This window comes from Gopherus evgoodei, chromosome 7, assembly GCF_007399415.2.
Source record: "Gopherus evgoodei ecotype Sinaloan lineage chromosome 7, rGopEvg1_v1.p, whole genome shotgun sequence".
Lineage (NCBI taxonomy): Eukaryota > Metazoa > Chordata > Testudines > Testudinidae > Gopherus > Gopherus evgoodei.
In genome coordinates, this window is record NC_044328.1 from 56,174,773 (window position 1) to 56,188,919 (window position 14,147).

General features: G+C 43.2%; 2 long non-coding RNA genes across 3 annotated transcripts in view; one reads left to right on the forward strand and one right to left on the reverse strand.

Annotated features, from left to right (window-relative positions):
* The window catches only part of LOC115655259, a 386,865-nt gene that overhangs the window by 98,952 nt on the left and 273,766 nt on the right, over positions 1-14,147 (reverse strand). The gene's annotated exons all lie outside the window — the stretch shown is intronic.
* Positions 162-12,996, forward strand: LOC115655261. The gene is made up of 3 exons (XR_004001357.1): positions 162-236; positions 10,426-10,477; positions 12,399-12,996. It is a non-coding gene; the product is annotated as an uncharacterized LOC115655261 (long non-coding RNA).

Below are 14,147 nucleotides of genomic sequence, written 5' to 3' on the forward strand. Positions count from 1 at the left end.
GTATACGTTCCCAATTTACATAAAATTCAAGTTATGCAAGGTGATCTGGACAGAACGCTTGCGTAAGTTTCGGAGTGTCTGTATTCCAGCTGCTCCGTATCAGAGAGATAAGCTGCTTCTTCCATGCTCTCTCTTTACCTTTACAGGTCTGACGATGACAGCTTTCCCTTCTGTCAGGAGGCCTCTTCCTGTGTGGCATTCATCAGTGTCTATATTCTGAGTGAAAGCTCACAGAGGTGGGAATGCGTGCGATTCAGTTCTGTTACTGGTTATCATCACGAACAATTTACATGAGAACTTGAGGCAGTGCTCTTCATACCCAGGCTCCTGTCTCTATTGAAAAGAATTACTATTTAATAAGCTATTTTCATTAGTGGTGTGAGATTATGACTCCTTGCCATCAGATGAATATTAATGGAGAATTTTTAAGCAAATGAGCCCCTTATTCCTTTAATTTTAATATATGATAGAATAAAACAGTCTTTTTTGTTCTCCATTTTGTTAAGCACAAGTTTCACAGTAGATTTCTTGCCTCAGCAATTGAAAGCACTTGATTTTATTTTGTACGATTATCCTTCAGGTATTATTTTGGGGGAAATGCTTTCCAGTAAAGAATGAATACAGCATTAGGATGAAATAATTAACTATACAGATGACTTCTTTGTGTTTAAATATTTCCCTGCAAAGTTTTGAACCGCATGAGAGCCAGAAAATGAAACTAGCTAGAAACAAACATTAAACTCACCAGCGAAATTTAACTCTACAAGTGGAGTGAAATGAAGAAAGTAAACAAAGAACACTATCAGTGAAAAGTATTTTTTTCTTCAGTTTTCGTAATCTAAATTGTTAGTAACATGCCATAGATAAGGAAGTTTACATATAGTGGGCCAAATTCTCATAAGGTGTAAATCAGCATGGGTCCACTGACTTCAATACACTGATGCTGATTTACACTAGCTGAGAATCTGGCCTGGAATTTATATCTTCACAGTGTGTGACAGAGTAGGATACACTTGTATCAGATTGTGCACTCCACTTTTTATTGGGAATGTCATTTTATGTTACATGCTGAAGACATGACTAACCCCACCCAAAACAGATTATTGTCATGCATTCCAGACAGGTGCAGGGCCAAGGAAAGGTGCTTGACAACTCATGGCAGGACTGTCACAGAGAAGCCATCAAAACTACAGTGTAGGCCATCAGCTTTGATTGTCTCTCAACTAATGGCCCAGATCCTTTGAACAATGTTTTTTTCGTTGGGCAAGTTTGACTTGAATGGAGTTTTCCAACTGAGCATGTGGCAGAGAGACTGTACATTAAGAGGGGTGCTACTTTGAACTAGGGGCCATCCATCACCAAAGAACTGATGGGCTTACAGAGCAAGACTTTGCCTGGCCTGAAATGTGAACAGACCTCAGACACACAGGGTATGTCTACACTATGGGATTATTCCGATTTTACATAAACCGGTTTTGTAAAACAGATTGTATAAAGTCGAGTGCACGCGACCACACTAAGCACATTAATTCGGCGATGTGCGTCCATATACCGATGCTAGCATCGATTTCTGGAGCATTGCACTGTGAGTAGCTATCCCGTAGCTATCCCATAGTTCCCGCAGTCTCCCCCGCCCATTGGAATTCTGGGTTGAGATTCCAATGCATGATTGTGCAAAAACAGTGTCACGGGTGATTCTGGGTAAATGTCACTCATTCCTTCCTCCGTGAAAGCAACGGCAGACAATCATTTTGCGCCCTTTTCCCCTGGATTGCCCTGGCAGACGCCATAGCATGGCAACCATGGAGCCCGTTTTGCCTATTGTCACTGTCACCATAAGCGTACTGGATGCCGCTGACAGAGGCAGTACTGCAGTGCTACACAGCAGCATTCATTTGCCATTGCAAGGTAGCAGAGACGGTTACCAGTTGTTCTGTACCATCTGCAGTGCCATTATAAATTGGCAATGAGATGACGGTTATCAGTCATTCTGTACCATCTGCCGCTGTCATGGGTGCTCCTGGCTGGCCTTAGCTGAAGTCGGCCGGGGGCGCAAAAACAAAAATGGGAATAACTCCCCGAGTCAATCCCTCCTTTATGGTTTATCTAAAAATAGAGTCAGTCCTGCCTAGAATATGGGGCAAGTATACCAGAGAACCAGTGTATCAGAGAACCAGAGAGCACAACCGCTCCATGTCAGATCCCGCAGAAATGATGAGCTGCATGCCATTCACGGGGGGTGCCCTTGCAACAACCCCACCCGTTGATTCCCTTCTCCCCCAACCTTTCTGGACTACCGTGGCAGTGTCCCACATTTGTGTGATGAAGAAATAAAGAATGCAGGAATAAGAAACACTGACTTTTTAGTGAGATAAAATGAGGGGGAGGCAGCCTCCAACTGCTATGATATTCCAGGCAGTACAGAATCTTTTCTTTAGGCATGAAAGGGGAGGGCTGATGGAACTCAGCCCCCAGTTGCTACGATGAGGATGGTTACCAGCCGTTCTGTACCATCTACCGGGAATGACCGGGAGTCATTCCTACTTTTACCCAGGCGCCCCCGGCCGACCTCACCTGAGGCTAGCCAGGAGCACTCACGGGCTGATGATGACAATGGATAGCAGTCATATTATACCATCTGCCACCGGGGAGGGGAGGGGAGAGGATGCTGCTATTCATTGCCGCAGCACCGCGTCTACCAGCAGCATGCAGTAGACATAGGGTGACATATAAAAAAGTCAAGAAACAATTTTTTTTCCCTTTTCTTTCACGGGGGGAAAGAGGGGTAAATTGACAACATATACCCTGAAACACCCCAGACAATGTGTTTGACCCTACAGGCATTGGGCACTCAGCCAAGAATGCAAATGCTTTTCGGAGACTGCAGGGACTGTGAGATAGCTGGAGTCCTCAGTACCTCCTCCCTCCATCCATGAGCGTCCATTTGATTCTTTGGCTTTCCATTATGCTTGTCACACAGCACTGTGCTGTGGCCTCTGTCTATCATAGCTTGGAGATTTTTTCAAATGCTTTTTCATTTCGTCTTCTGTAACGGAGCTCTGATAGAACAGATTTGTCTCCCCATGCAGCGATCAGATCTGGTATCTCCTGTACGGCCCATGCTGAAGCTCTTTTTGGATTTGGGACTGCATCGCCACCCATGCTGATCAGAGCTCCAACTGGGCAAACAGGAAATGAAATTCAAAAGTTTGCGGGGCTTTTCCTGTTTACCTGGCCAGTGCATCTGAGTTCGAATTGCTGTCCAGAGCAGTCACAATGGTGCACTGGGGGATACCGCCCGGAGGCCAATACCGTCGATTTGCGGCCACACTAACCCTAATCCCATATGGTAATACCAATTTCAGCGTTACTCCTCTCATCGGGGAGGAGTACAGAAACCGGTTTAAAGAGCCCTTTATATTGATATAAAGGGCCTCGTTATGTGGACGGCTGCAGCGTTAAATCGGTTTAACGCTGCCAAAATTGGTTTAAACGCGTAGTGTAGACCAGGCCACAGAAGGGGCAAGACCAGATTAGGGGAGGCTGCATCTCAGGACTTTTGTTATTTTCAAAGATATGTAGCCCTCTAGTGCTTTTCAAAAGAAAAGTGACAGTCATTAAGAAATTCCTTTGCTAAGTTTGTGTTCCTTGCTTTCCTTCCATATTGCTCCTGAAGGTGTTAGATGAGAAGTCTAGAGTGACTGCCACCTAGCTGGGAGTCTGGGGCAATGCACGTAAATCAATGAAGGGGAGGATGTGGCTTGGAAGGTCTGAGGCACTGGTTCCAGGGTTGAGGGCAACTGGATCGTGGAGTTCCGTGTCCCAAGGTTGGCCTTAGCCAAGAGGTCTGAGTATGCGCTAGACACCAAGACATAAAAGCAGTTAATAGATCCCAGGTCAGTTGTCTTAAAAGCATGTGGGATCCAGGGGCTGGGTCTACTTACAACAGATGGGTGATTGTACCGGGCATAGTTGTAACAGTGCTCATCATCACATGCTATAAAAGATTGTGGCAAATGCTATACTAATCTGGGTTTATTTGTATTTTTATATAGTTATATTTTAGATAGTTTTAGTAAGTTTTCCCTCCTGGATGTTACATAAAAGGCCACCTTGGGTGTAGTCAGGTCCAACCTCACTTGAATTCAAGTTCTGTTTTAGAGCTCTGAATTTGTGCCACTGTGTTTAGGCTATTTAGGGTGACAGGAAAAAAAACATAATATAATTTCTTCAATGTTGAATCTAATTAAGGATCCATTTAACCCATCCCTTCCTCACAGTGAATTATTTATGCAATTGCGTTATTCAATATTCAAAATGTAATAATAATTCATAATCAATTAAGGCAACAAGTAGCTTCTTGCAAAACATACAAAGTCCAGAAACAATTATATTTTCTTTTAAAAGTGAGAGCACTGAGCTCTTGGCTCATTATTAGTGCTCAGGGCACAGCAATCATATTTTATTGAGGATGCTTATTGTCTCAGATAGGTGCTTGGCAAATTGCTTTGAATGTTTTCTATTGCAATTATAGACACATTGCTTGAAGGTTGAGTCAAATAAATGGAACTGCATGGTTTGTGCTTAAATTAATAGAAAAATGTAAACAGGTTTAAAAATACCCCACTATAATACGGCTGTAAGGAAGTTCTTAATTTGTACTGTATTTACACTCTAATAATGTTAATTTTGAATGGGCAACAAGGAATGGAAAATGAATGAATGTTTGGAAATTGAAGAATAACTAACATTACTAGCATGTTTGACTTTGTGATATTAGTCAGTTAGCAATGGCTTTCAAAATCTCAGAAGCTAAAAACAACCTTTGTGTTATTTTCTAAAATTCAACCCTTTCAACAAGCATTTGGAAGTTCCTAGGAGACATTTATGGCCCAGTCTTATTTATGTTACTATTTACTGCTTAGTCTGTTGCAATTAGCCAGGATGGTGCCCCTAATCTCTGTTTCCCAGAAGCTGGGAAACAGTGATAGGATGGATCACGTGATGATTACCTGTTCTCTTCATTCCCTCTGAAGCACCTGGCATTGGCCACTGTTGGAAGACAGGTTACTGGGCTAGATGGACCTTTGGAATGACCCAGTGTGGTTGCTTTTATGTACTTAATAAATACACCCTCAAAGGTCCTGGTCCAAAGTTCATTGAAATCAGTGAAAAGGCTCCCTTTCACTTCAATGGTCTTAGGATCAGGCTCATAAAAAATAATACAAAACAAGAACCTGTCTTTCAAGTGCAATACTTCATCCCTCACAATGCACATGAGAAGTCTATATCTGGTTAAAAAAAGAGGACAGTGTGACATATGTAACAGCTTTATGCAGTGTGGCCACCTCTCGTGATTTTATCATAAGTATCATGATATTTGGTGGTTTTTATTTGGAGCCAAAGAATGCATGTAAACACCCAAAAATATCAGCTGCCATTTAATATTTTTTCCCTAGCCCTCATGGTGTGGGGAGAAGCTTGGAAACATCAGCCTTAACAAGTTTAAAAGCCAAAGGCAAATGAGAAGAGTTCCAAATGTAGTATTATTATTTTTTTAAATATTATGATTCTTTAAACAAATCTCCTGACTTGTTGCTTGTTTGACACTGGGGATACTATTTGTGCAATGCATTTGTTGCCATATTTGAATTGTTTGATTCTGAGTTTTGACTGTGTTGTATTTGTCCCTCTTTGTACAAACCAGGACTTGTCTACAGAGTGCAGAGTTGCACTGTTTTAACCATGTAAGGTTTGATTTTAAAGAGATCTCGCTCAAAAGGCTGTGCGGACACTTTTATTTCAGTTTAATTGATTAACTTTAAACTAAACCAAAATAGGCAACACTTAAATCAAAATAAAAGTGTTAACATAGGAGTTTGCACCAGTTTAATTAACTTCGTTTGTCAAAACAAGTTTGAATAACCTGTTACAAAATTTATGTGTAAACAAGGCCTTAGAATATAACATCCAATCCAGTGTTATGACTTCCTTATAACTGAGGAACAAAACACCTGCCCTAGTCAGCAAGGCCATGGCTACACTTACAGTTCTGCAGCGCTGGTAGTTACAGCTGTGTTCGTACAGCTGTGTAGGGCCAGCGCTGCAGTGTGGCCACACTGACAGCTACCAGCGCTGCAGTGTGGCCACATTTGCAGCATTTGCAGCGCTGTTGGGAGTGGTGCATTGTGGGCAGCTATCCAAGCATTTGGAAAAGATGGGAATGAACATGAAAGTTGTAAGTTGGATAAGGAACTGGTTAAAGGGGAGACTCCAGAGGGTCGTATTGAAAGGTAAATTGTCAGGCTGGAAGGAGGTCACTAGTGGAGTCCCTCAAGGATCGGTTTTGGGACCGATCTTATTTAACCTTTTTATTACTGACCTTGGCACAAAGAGCGGGAATGTGCTAATAAAGTTTGCGGATGACATGAAGCTGGGGGGTATTGCTAACATGGAGAAGGACAGGGATACTATTCAGGAAGATCTGAACCACCTTGTAAACTGGAGTAATAGAAATAGGATGAAATACAATAGTGAAAAGTGCAAGGTTATGCATTTAGGAATTAATAATAAGAATTTTGGATATATGTTGGGGGCGCATCAGTTGGAAGCGACGGAGGAGGAGAAGGACCTTGGGGTACTGGTTGATAGCAGGATGACTATGAGTCGCCAATGTGATACGGCTGTTAAAAAAGCAAATGCGATTTTGGGATGCATCAGGCGGGGTATTTCCTGCAAGGATAAGGAAGTGTTAGTACCGTTATACAAGGTGTTGGTGAGACCCCATCTGGAATACTGTGTGCAGTTCTGGTGTCCCATGTTCAAGAAGGATGAATTCAAACTGGAACAGGTTCAGAGACGGGCTACAAGGATGATCCGAGGAATGGAAAAACTGCCTTATGAAAGGAGACTCAAAGAGCTTGGCTTGTTTAGCCTGGCCAAAAGAAGGCTGCGGGGGGATATGCTTGCTCTATATAAATATATCAGGGGGGTTAACGTTAGGGAGGGAGAGGAATTATTTAAGTTTAGTACTAATGTAGGCACGAGGACGAATGGGTATAAACTGGATATTAGGAAGTTTAGACTTGAAATTAGACGAAGGTTTCTAACCATTAGGGGAGTGAAGTTCTGGAACAGCCTTCCGAGGGAAGTAGTGGGGGCAAAAGACTTTCCTGGCTTTAAGATAAAGCTTGATAAGTATATGGAGGGGATGTTATGATAGGATTGTTAATTTGGGCAATTGATCTTGGATTACCACCAGATAGGTCTGCTCAATGGTCTGCGGGGAGATGTTGGATGGCATGGGAACTGAGTTACTGCAGAGAATTCCTTCTTGGGTGCTGGCTGGTGACTCTTGCCCACATGCTCAGGGTTTAGCTGATCGCCATATTTGGGGTCGGGAAGGAATTTTCCTCCAGGGCGAATTGGCAGGGGCCCTGGAGGTTTTTCGCCTTCCCCTGCAGCGTGGGGCACGGGTCGCTTGCTGGTGGTTTCTCTGCAGCTTGAGGTCTTCAAACCAATTTTGAGGATTTCAATAACTCTGTCCTGGGTTAGGGGTTGTTATAAAATTGGATGGGTGGGGTTCTGTGGCCTGCCTTGTGCAGGAGGTCAGACTAGATGATCAGATTGGTCCCTTCTGACCTATGAGTCTATGAGTCTATAAGTGGCTGCAACGTGCTTTTCAAAAGAGGGGGGTGGGGTGGAATGTGACAGGGAGCGTGGAGGAGACAGAAAGAATGGATTTTTGGAGTTGACACTGTTCTCAGCTCCCTGCCTTGCAAGTTCTAAGGACTGGAAGACACACACTGCCTACCTTCAATCATTTTAAAAGTTCTGACCCTCTTCCCCTACCCCTCTCTCATTCACTAAATGCAAATTATGTACTCCTAAATAGCCATCAGACCAGATAAGCATCTGCTCAACATGGACTTCCCCCTCCCCCTCTGCCGTGTGAGCGTGCTGTTTCTCTCTTCAAGCAAACAGCTGTGAACATTCCAAAGTAATTCCCCTGCCTGCCTCCGCTCACTCAGCAAACAGGAGCTGTGTTTGTTTTTTAAATAAGCAGTTTGGCTGAACTCTGAGCTCTCCCTTTCTTCCGGTTTGTTGTGGACAGGAATTCTGGGATACCTCCTTATACCCCGAAGGTCAATAAAAGCGCTGGTGGGGTCCACCCTTGCTGACCAGCGCTGGATCACCAGCGCTGGAATCGCTACACCCGAGGCTCGACCAGGTGTACAGCCAGCACTGCAACCAGGGAGTTGCAGCGCTGGCCGTGCTTTGCAAGTGTGGCCACATCCTAAGTTGCAGCGCTGTAACCCCCTCACCAGCACTGCAACTCTCTAGTGTAGCCATGGCCCAAGGAATTTGTGAAAACATGTCTTAGACATGCTTCTCAAGACTCATTGTAGTGAGCAAAACAGTATAACAACTATTTATACAGTACTGGGAGTGTGTACCTACTGAATATTGCTTTAATACTCATGTTTGGAAGGAAAAAAGGACAATGTTTAGCAGACGTCCACATTCAAAATTGAAAGTGATTCATAGTTTCACAGATTTTGAAGTAGAAACGGACCATTATGACGACCTTCATCTGAATCCTCAGCAAACAGATCTCCCATGATGGAAATTACCATATTGTAGTGTACTTGAATTGGGTAGTATCTCTTTAAATCGTTTGGGAGCCCCTCAGTGGGCCTCACTGTCTTCTGTTGCAGGAGCCACCAGGACCCTAACAGACCAGCAGTATATATATGTAGCTAGGCGTTGAATGTTTGTAGTTTCTCAATAACCATGTTTACCAACTGTATCCAGGTAGTTTTCTCAGGTGCATAATGTTGTGTAAAGACACAGCAATCATTATTAAGGAGGATGGGTTCTAGCCAATGCCATTTTTGTCTGTCTTTGGAACATGATGTGATATGCAGCTTGATGATTCAGTTCAAGTCAGATGGAAATGTATTATAGAATCATAGAAATGTAGGGCTGGAAGGGACCTCAAGAGGTCATCTAGTCCATCCTCGAGCTCTGAGGCAGGACCAAGTATATCTAGACAATGCCTGACAGGTGTTTGTCTAACCTCTTCTTAAAAACATCCAGTGATGGAGATTCCACAACCTCTCATTTTAGTGCTTAATTATTATCACTGTATCTTTTTATAAATACATACAGATAAGAGTGTTTGTTTATTTGAAATAAATGTGCATGAATAAACCAATCAAAATTTGTACAGTCTATACATAGGAGTAAAGGTAACTATTTATCCTCAAATCTTAAGTTACAATAAATACCTTCAGGTGGACTTCTGATTCTGCCTTGTGCATGCAAGAGAAAGGAATTCAACGTGGATCCCACATAAAACATTACCTGTTAGCTCCTCATCCCATTCTTGTTTACTGCAATGCCCCTTCCAATTAGACTGTACACTGTTGAGACTGCTTCTTCCTATTTGTTTGTACAGCACAATGGGGGGTCCCAATTTCAAATGCTGCCTCTACTGCACTAGAAATGTAATAACACAAAATCTGCTACATTAAGAACAAAGTCATGAAAGAGGCAGCTGAACTGCCACATATTTTGGCCATTTTACGAATGGGTATGATAGAGTGAGACTGTTAACTTCATTTTTATTTATGATCTACTTTAGGGTATGAATCCAGGTCTCTAGAACTGACACGCATGTGCACAAACATATGTCACTTAGCTTCTAAAACGAATATGTATGTTTTTAATTTTCTTCTGATTTTACGATTTTTTGGGGATTTTCAAAGCTTTCCGTGCCAAGTTTGCTCCTGAATTTTTAGAGTCACTCAGGATTTCATCAAGCAAAACTTTACAGCACAATTCAACCCTTCCTTCAATTCCCAGAGCTGATCAGGAGGGAAGCTGGCCCTGCAGGTATTAACTGGCAATTTGGATTAAAATGCCTCAATTAAAGAAATTACTCCATGGATGAATGGTTACCTTGCAGGAGAGAAAAATGAATTGAAGGACCATTGAGCTGGCATATGTTTGTGACCTGCAAGAGCAACCCCCTGGGAATAATTGTGAGAAATGACAAAAAGAACCTGCTTTGGGAAAGCATCAGGATGAATGGCAGGCTTATCCCTAAAAAAAGCAGCAAAGAATCCTGTGGCACCTTATAGACTAACAGACGTTTTGGAGCATGAGCTTTCGTGGGTGAATACCCACTTCCTCAGATGCATGTCTTATCCCTGGTGAAGTAGCAGGGATGAATTTGGCCCAAAGAGTCTTACATCCATGTCATAGATATTGTGAGAATGTGCACAGTTTCTTTACATCTGCAGAAGGAAACCGGGGCAGGAGGGGAAGGTTCTAGGAGAAAAAAGAGAGTAGATTTAGGGATACTTTTCTTATTCTAACAATGTTCCTTGGTCAGTGTTTGAATGATTATTTGTATTACAGCAGTGGACTAGAGGACCCAATGGACATGAGGGCCCTATCGTTAACAGGCACTGTAAGTACACATAATAAGAAACAGCCCTTCTGTCAAAGAGTTTACATGGGACAGACAAAGGGTGTGAGACAAGAAATATTTCATTTCCATTACATACCGATGGGTAATCCAAGGACAGAGAGATCTAAGTGACTTGTTCAGGGTCACAAAGGGAGTCTGTGGAGTACAGAATCCAGATCTCCTGGTTCTTTTGTCCAGAGCTTTAATCACAAGTCCATTCTTCCTCTTGACTCTCTGTGATCCGTTATCAATGTCAACATGTCACCAATGTCATACAAAAACTCTTTCAAAAGAAGCTTGCAAAATACCAGCACTGGCATCCATCCTTTAAGGTCAAAGTGAGCCTTTTTGGAAAAAGAAACACTATGTACACTGGCAATGTTGATGGAATATGGCACTATGAAAATGCTGCCAAAAATTGCAGAATTCTTTGTGGACTGTGCTGTTGGTAGGTTTTCAGGTCTGCATCAATGCCATGTAAAGGAGCCTTTTTCAAGTAAAGGCTTCTGGGGGTCTGAAGTACATCATCATAAGCAACTTCCTATCCTTTGCACCATCTCATCTATGGTGTTACTTGCTTAGAAACTTAGTCAACTAGATACACCTGCTTATGCCACTATTAAAGGTGGAATTTTCAGAACTGCTCAGCATTGGCTTAACTCTGCTGCCGCTGAAGTCATAGGGAGTTTTACCCTTAATTTGCTTAGGTCATACCAAACACTTTTGAAAATGTTGCGCTAAATTTGCTGTTATGTCTCTATTCCCTTCAAACAAATGGAATCTCCTATTCCTATATTTAAAGACAACCTCTTTTAAACTCCAATCTCTTCACTAGCCCCAAAGAACCTTTTGAAGAGAAGCTGAAATCCCATTTGGAAGGCTTGCTGGGCTGTTGTATGGTAAAGGAGTTTCACTGGTTTCCAATGCACATTTAACTTCTACTGAATCTTTCTGATTAGCTTTCTTTTGTCAGATAATTAAGATCCTTATCAAGCTATTCAAATGATCAGGAGGTTTTAAAAGGCATTTATTTTGTGTGTGTGGTCACCGAGCCCTTGCTTTTTCCAGGATCACCAAGTAGTAGTCAGACTTGAAATGCACATATGTGGAAATGGATAATAGGAAGAGGAGCTACTAGAGCAGAAAGAGATTAATCTGTGGGGAGGAGAGAGTGGAGTGAGGCCAGAGGAGTAATGAATTGCGAGAGAGGAAAATAATTCAGGAGAGAGACTTGGGAGACAAGGGAGGAGAACGATGGAGGAGTGTATGAAAGAGAATAAAAAAAGCAAGATGGAAGATACGAAGAATAGGCTTCTAGTTGAGATAATGGCCATAGATTCAGAAGAACTGGGTTCAGTTCTAGCTCTGCCACAGATGTGCTCTGTAAACCTTGGGCGAATTGCTTGATCCTTCCATGCCTTGGTTACCCATTTGTAATATGGAGATAATATTTCCCTTTTCCCATTTAAGGCAGAGTGAGATATTGGTCTTGGGATTTTTTCTTCCATTGTGTATATTATCTATCTCTTCAGTAATAGCTTAATCCATTAAATAGGGTTTTAGGAAGAAACAATCTACTTGCTCTTTTTAAAGCAGAATATCAAATTGGCTTTTTTCTCCCTGACTGTTTTATTGCTCTGTTTATTGTTTGTAAGCTGCCTATACAATCCATACTTTATAAATAAAACACAAGCTCCAAAGGAAAGGTTTTTATCTCCTTAATGAATACAAATGTCTCTAATCCTCTTTGCAAAACTTAAAATAAAACCTGTAAATGTACTGGGTGTTGGACGATGTTTGGGTCCTTTATTAGTCACTTAATATAGTGCTGTAAAGTGTTTTGCCTTGGGTTGTAAAATTGCCACTCCAGTCATTAATTGCCTGCTAAAGGGCTCCTTATTATATTACTTTTTTTCTTTAGGATTTTACAGGACTGGCCAATTTGAGCAAAAGTTTGAGTCCAAGTCTCTCAGAAATTATGCATCTGTGACATTTCCAGCAGAAAGTCGTGTGATACAACACACATTGTTCTTGGTAAGACTGATTAATAATATCTCCCGTAAGCATGGTACAAGTACACCCTGAAGGATCCCAAGCTGATCACCTCCTGAGCTGCAGCCAAATACTTAAGGCCAGACTTGTCCTCTCCCAACCCAGGGCTGGTCCGCATAAGGCCAGTTCCCATGGCACAATGTAGACCACTCAAAATGCTCTAAACTATGCTAAGGCCCCAAAGGGACAACCCAACAGCCAGGGTTTGCCTGGATGCCCACTTTCCTCCAGCCATGCTGATTGGAGCAAGGGAGTGGTACAGGAATTGCTATGACAGCTCTGTACCATCCAAGGTTCTCCCATGCACAGAGACCCTGCAGGGGTACGGCAAAGCAGCTTTAGAACAGGTTTAGGTTGGTGATTACTGGCTCCCTTGTGAGGGACTCTTATACCATCTCAGATAGAAGACCTAGGACCTGCAGAAGTGTCCAGAAGTTTGTCCTGGAAGAACCTTATTGTTAATCCTTCCTAGAGTCCTTCTATTAGGATACCATAAATGACAGTATATCCCAGGTTAAATTCTGGGGAAATGCAACATTGAAATCAAGTGCTGGGCTGGAACACTCTGCTCTCATCTGCTGCCTACGTCTTTATATGCAGGAGTGAAATGACTGTGTCTCCAAGCACTGTGCTTTAGAACCCTGATATCTGGGTTCTGGATTCTGTTCATATTGATTCTGGGGCACTAGCATTGGCAGGGGCTGCAGCTTATACGGGCTCGAGGTGCTCAAGCACCAGGAATATTCAAGACTGGGGGCTGTGCTCCACCAATATTTGGAGCTGGGTTTCTCCCCTGCCCTCGCCCCGGAGCTTCCCTGCCTGAAAGAAAACAGCCTCTCTCTTTTGTTTGTGCTGCTTTTGCCTAAGGCTATAGAGATCAGTGGCAGAGAGCCTCTTGGAGCACGGGGGGAGGGGAAGAGGGAGAGAGGAGGGGGAAGGAAGCACACAAATGCTTGGGAGCTCTCTCCCCTGCCCCTCTGGGACTCAGGGGCAGCAGCAGTGGTGGGGAGGCCACACATGATGGCAACCCCCAGCCCCGGTACCCATCATAGGAGAGGCGAGTGGGCTTTCTGGACCTGAGAGAGTCCCCAGGAGCCTGTGCAGTGACTGTGGTGCAGAGTGAGTGTGCTGCTGGTGGGGAGGAGGGGGGAGAGAAGGGGTCTCTCCCCTGGAGCTTGTGTCTGCCAGTAAGGAGGCAGGAGAGTCCTCTCTGGCCCTAGCCTTAGGGCAGCCTGTCTGCATCCCAAGTTCCTTATCCCCAGCCCTGCCCCACCCCAGAGCCTGCACCCCCAGCACCCCAACCCTGAGCACCCTGCTGCACTGTGAACCCCTTATCCCCAGTGCCATCCCAGAGCCCTCACTTGAGGGGAAAAACGTGCAACTTAAATTTGGTGGTCAGTTTGGAGTATCATTGTGTTTAGCACAATACTTGATTATTTTACATCCTTTAAAGTATATAATTAGTCATATATAGGTGTTACAAAGTGGGAATGTTCTTAATGTTTTCTCTGAATAGTGTGTGGGTGCCTCAGTTTCCCCTATGCATTTCTCAAGGATCTACATGGTGGGATAAGGGAATGTGATTGTTGTAGAGCTCTAGAGTGCCAGTGTGATGCCG